The sequence below is a fragment of the Rhagoletis pomonella genome, unplaced genomic scaffold (assembly GCF_013731165.1).
Source record: "Rhagoletis pomonella isolate Grant_MI unplaced genomic scaffold, Rhpom_1.0 Rhpom_scaffold_00010, whole genome shotgun sequence".
Classification (NCBI taxonomy): Eukaryota; Metazoa; Arthropoda; class Insecta; order Diptera; family Tephritidae; genus Rhagoletis; species Rhagoletis pomonella.
In genome coordinates this window covers 37,932,823-37,938,822 of record NW_023458564.1, presented here as the reverse complement: position 1 = coordinate 37,938,822, position 6,000 = coordinate 37,932,823, and positions in this window count along the sequence as shown.

The following is a 6,000-nucleotide window of genomic DNA, read 5'->3' as shown; positions in this document are numbered from 1 at the left end:
AAACCGTAACATCGCCGAAAAATAAAATTCTAACAATCAACGGTAATTTAAAACCCTTTAAAACTTGTACTTAATTATATTAGAATTGATTCAGCGAAAATCAAAATCTTTCTAAGTTATCTTATCAGAAAGTTCGAAATTTTCACGAAAGTTTGTTGAAATTTTTTTTTTAAATATTGCACAAAGTTTGAAACTCCGATTTACATGGCTTTTGTTAAAGAATGACCCATATTTTTTATAAAAAATAACTAAGATCACCAAAAAAAAAGTAATAATAATTTGTGAAATCCTGTCAATTTGTGGTGTGACTGTAACACAGACATGCGAAATTTAAATTAAAATACAGCTTTGTTGTTCTTCTAGCGCAACGGAATTTACTTTTATTGATAACATGCATATTTTAGAATTTTTAAAATTTCGTGTAAAATACAAATTACAATTAGCGGAAATTAAAAGTTCTTTTACAAAACGATAGTTTTTGTTAACTCTTAAAAACTTAATTAATCAGAAGGACTTATGAAAATTTGAAGTTAACGCCAGTAGTACGCAGTAATTTTCTCGGAAAATTTAAGTGATGGAATTTTTTGTTGATTTTTTTGTAGCTTAGTATCTAATACCTACCCAAATGGCCCATTAGTTTATACATATTTATTTTAGAAATTTTGAAATTTTCATGGAAATTAATTAATTTAGAATTAAATTGTTTTAAAAAAAATACAGCTATAGTTAAAAATACCCCTAAAGACGAATAATATCAGGCAGATTTATGGAAATTCGAGGCTAACACTACTAATACTCGGTAAAAGAAAGGAAAATGAAAAAACGAAATTTGGCGGAAAATTTTTGTGATGAAATTTTTGCATAATTTTTTTTTCCTACACAAATGGCTAATTAATTTTTTAAGCGAGAAGCCATTGCAGATATATGTAATTTGTTTGACCACTTTATGTTAAAACGAATTGTAGTTAAATTTTCATTTCCACAAAATGGTCCGAGGTGAGCGTGTCCTTTATATTTAAAATTGAATTGAAAAACTAATTAAATGTTTTTCTGTCGGAATTTGCTTTTTCTCTTGCACAGCATTTCATTGATGTGACCCGCACTCACACGCGCTTACCTAGTCGAAAGTTTGTAACATATTTTTTAGAAAGTTATGCAAAACAATTTCAATTTCATTTCTAACTACACGGATTTAACACTGCGTATGCCATTCATGAACGCGAACATTTTCAGTGGAAGTCACTCATACGCCCCTGCATACTGGGAGAAATTAGTTTTTTTTTTATTCACTGCATACGAGCATACAATAGCTTCAGCAACTTTCTTTTTTCACTTGCAAAAAGAAAAAAAAAAAAACGTTCGTGTCAAAAGCTGCGATATTCTAACCCGCTCTTCGTGGAAGTGCGTTAACTACTGGGCTCTTGATGCTTGCTGCTGCTAATGCGATAAGCGTATTAGCGGCTGGGCCAATTACGGCAGCGCCAAGCTAATCAGATTGGCCGCCGAAAAATCGGCGAGAAGTGTGCTAACATCTGAACTTTTAGCTTTTGAGGAGCATTTGCTTAGTAGCTGTTTGATTATGCGAATTTAAAATCAAATATTTGTTTAAAAAAATACTCAAAATTTTCGCAACTTTAATGGATTTATCAATAGGAAGATATTAAATTGTTGTAGCTATTTAAATGCAACAGACGATTTACGAGTTCACGTTAGGAAAATTCCAGTCAATTAGGTAAATATATAGTGCTTATCATAACTTTACGACACTCGTATATTGACAAGATTTGACCATTTATCATAAAATTCTTTAATTTCATTTATTTGTTTATAAAAAATATAGTATATTCTTTAACAAAAACTGCATAAACCCAAGTTTGAAACTTTTGTGCAACACTTAAAAAAAATAAACAAGCTTTCGTAAAAATTTCGAGAATTTTCAATCGATTTCTTAGAAATATTTGGATTATGCAGTTTTGTACAATTTTGGTACAATAAAGTGAAAGATTTAAGTAGCTTCGACTTACCTTCAACAAAAAAAAAAAAAAAAAAAAAAAAAAACAAAAAATTGCCAAAAGCAGCGGTAAGTCGGAGTCTGGAGGGGGCGCTCCCTTAAATTCTAAAGTTTCATGGTAAGTTTCTTTCTTTGAATTCATAATCAATTTCCAATTGAAAATATTTGTGCAATAAATTAAAACGTTGGGTGTCTTCACATCCATTTCGGTATTTTTGGTAAACTGCTGGTTGTTCCTCGATAATTTTATCAACTGTGAAAGACCTTAATTTCTAGAACCGTTAGTTTCTTCATGATCCAATGATCGGTTCTAAACCAAATTAGTATGGGACCTCCCCTGAGGCACCAGAAAAAGAATTATCGAAATCGGTTAATGTGGTCCAAAGTTATGCGGTAACATACATAAAAAAATATTTCGATGAATTGATAACCTCCTCCTGTTTTTGAAGTCGCTTAGAAAGAGAAAAATTAATGAGGTAAATTACTATACAGTTTTTAGTGGCCATCTTTTAAAATTTCTAATAAAATTTATATAACAAAAAATCTCAATAGAACTCCAGATTGGCAGAGAACATCGCCGTTGTTCGTGAAAAGTGAAGGAGAAACCGATACGGTCAATTCCCCGACGTGCACAAGAATTCGGCTATTGCCGAAATAAACTTGCCGATTTGGGCTTAGCTCTGCCCCATACATGGTCCAACTGCTGGGGCGGGGGTGGTTTCGCAAGCGAATACCCGTTTATATAGCGAGCCGCCTGCTCCAAGACAGACACCTTCTTGCAGCCGCACCTACTTCTGAACAGGCTCTGCAGAATTCAGTGAGCCCTCAAACCGAATAAGTCGGAGTGGCCCCATTGAAGCTCCCTCCCTTTCTGCCGTGACCCAAGGCTCTACTCGGATTGGTTACGCTGTGGCTCCGAGACAGCCCACAGGTCAAGACAAGGACGTTGGACTGATCATTTTTTAAGGGGTTCCTGAAGACGTATTTCTGTGTCAAAAACAGACAGATCCATGCGCCCAAAACAAACCGTCGCAGATATTTGAACGATATCATACTCCACATAAAATTAGCAACATTAATAAACTTACATATGTATATGTGGCTCTTATTAACCTAATGCCGCGTTTTCAATTGCTTGTTTTTCTGGAAAAGATTCCATGTAAAGGGCTATTTGCAGCTCTCAAGAAAAATCAGAAAAAATATTTTTTTTTATCTCTGTTGGTTAAAAAAGTACTTACTTTTGCTGTAAATTTTCTTGAAGAAATAAGTATTCTACAATTTTTTTCTTGAGAGCTGCAAACTAATTTAGAAAATTTTGATTGAAGAAAATTTCTTTCCCATTTCTTGTGCGCCATTTTATATCAGTTTTTCGTTTTTTTTTGTTACAGAGTGAACTGCAGTTTTTCTTCATAAATGATGTTTTCTTTACGATTTATTTGGCTATGCCCACCTTAAAAGAACAAATACTGTTTTGATTGTAATCTATTAAATTATTGAATTAAAAAACCAAGTTACTTACTGTAAAATCTGACTTTGGGTTCAAAAATTGCCTAGCAACTGTAACGCTTTTTTTGAAAGTAATTTTTAAGTATATTTATTTTGCATTTATTGAACTAATTTGCATTACCATATATGTACGCACATATGTATGTATATTTCAAAAGAAAATAAAAAATGCCTTAGCATATTATTCAGTCAGTTCGTGAACCGGAACGTTTATTGAGAATATTGGGCGGCAAGAGAAATAAATCATACTCAACATTGTTAAGTGTTTTTTTAGCTAGTCATGAAGAAGTTGTCTAAATTTATTTTGAATAAAATGCAAAACTTTCTAGTTTGAACAGTATCTCTGCATATTTGATGTATGCCCATATATCCACGAATATTTTCAAACTTTTCAACAGCTGAAAATGAAATAAATAAAGTTGGACATTTGGCTGACGGCAGCCAAAGAAAAAAATTTGGCAAAATTATTGAAGCAGAGATTCGAGGAAGTACGAATACTTCTTGTACTTAAAATTAATTTGCATGAAATATTTAGGAGGAGGCATTAAGCGCGTCGATGAAGTATTCAGCTGATTTGCATATTCGTATCAATAAGTTAAGTAAAAATGCAGTGCTGGATTTTTTCCTCGAACAGCAACAACTAACATAGATATCAAACACTTATCAGCGACAGAAAATAAGTAGAGGCATTGGTTAAAGAACTTGTTTGGGAAAAAAGCAGAAAAAGGGCAGTTGCCCATTCAAATTTAGTATAACAAAGTGCAAGTTTGAAGTCGCTAGAAAATCGCATTGATTTTTGGTAATTTTTTTTTCACGCAAGTTCTTCCATACAAAGTAATTCGACAATTATTTTTTGTATGGAGAAAATGAGCAACACTTTCCACTAAAAAAATTGCCAAAAAACAAACGCGATTTTCTAGCAACTTATACTTGCACTTTGTTATACTAAATTTGAATGGGCTATAAAACTGCATACTTTGATTTTTTTTTTTAAATCTGAATAAAAAGTTGCAAATTAGTGTGCAAATTTAAAGAATTTTCCTGAGTTTGCACAAAGTTTAGAGATTTTATTATTACATTTTCTGGTGTAAAATGAACTATATTTTTATAAAAAATTATCGAAAATAAATTAGAATAAAAAACTTTGCATATATGGCGAAATTTTCACTATGCCAATACTTTTGTTCGTCACTGTATATGTAGTTTTCTATATAATGAGCTAGACTTTTATACCAAGATATAAACTTCAAATAAACAAAAAAATAAATAAATTGCCGAAACTTGTCAAAATGTGTAGATATGTCCAGCGGTATATGTACGTATTAAAATTTTTTTTAAGCTTTTCCAGCAAACGCGTTTTGAATTTATTCAGAATTCGTCAGCTTAAAAATTAAATTATTAACTTTTTGTAAATTTTAAATTTTTTTTTTAACAATTGTGGAAGTCGGATAGTGCTTTAAAAAAAAGCGCACCACATATTCCAAAGTTTGTAAAATCTGTTTTGAATATAGTATATTGAAAGCAAAGTAAAAATGTATAATCGATTGTATGTACGTTTGCTAAAATGTACTAAGTACTATACACAGTTTGTAGTTTGTAAAATTATATACAAAAAAAAATTTACCAAGAAACTAAATGAAAGGTGTACTTGCTGGAATTTTCGCTATCATAACTGAAATGTTTATTATTTTTTCAATAATATGCTTTGCTTAAAATGAACTCTTATTAAAACTTACATCAAAATTCATAAATAAAAAGCTTATATGTTTTTTTAAACATATCAGATTTGATGTCCTTAATGGGCAAAAGTGTTGACAAAAAGTATTCGCTTTGAAAAAATGTACGGCCATTCAGTCAGCAATTTTTTTAGTTTTACTTCACGTATATTACACACTTGTACATATTTTATATCGCTAATTGATGTGCAATTACAAAATAATATTTTAATCTATAATTTCCTTATATATCTTGCAATAAAAAGGAAATAATACACAAAACTTTCGAATAGCTGTAGCGAGTTTGGTAGATGCTGATTAATCAGTTCACCGAGATATACGTATGTACATACATAAGTATGCATATAGACATAGATTTAGATTTTTAGTGAAGTAGCTTCTTTAGTTATTGACTAAAGCAGTTTTCTTAATTCTGTAAATTACCGTTGTATGGGAGTAGGGTGTGGTTAACACCCGATTTCAAAAATTTTCAACAGGTTTCTTGGTTGCATTCTAAGAAATGTTGTAACGAGCCATCTTATAATTGATGTAACGAGCCATCTTATAATTTTCTTATTTTATGCCAAAATTACACTTCAAATTCCAACTTTTAACAATTTGGATCCAGTATTTATGGAAATATCGCAGTCTATATATTCGCGAAGCCAAGGGCCAATTATAGTAAAATTGCTTTTCCAGTTTTTCCTTCTGACGTCAGCAGTCCAAAAATTATATAAAAAATTCAGTGAAATGTGCACAGAGAAGAAG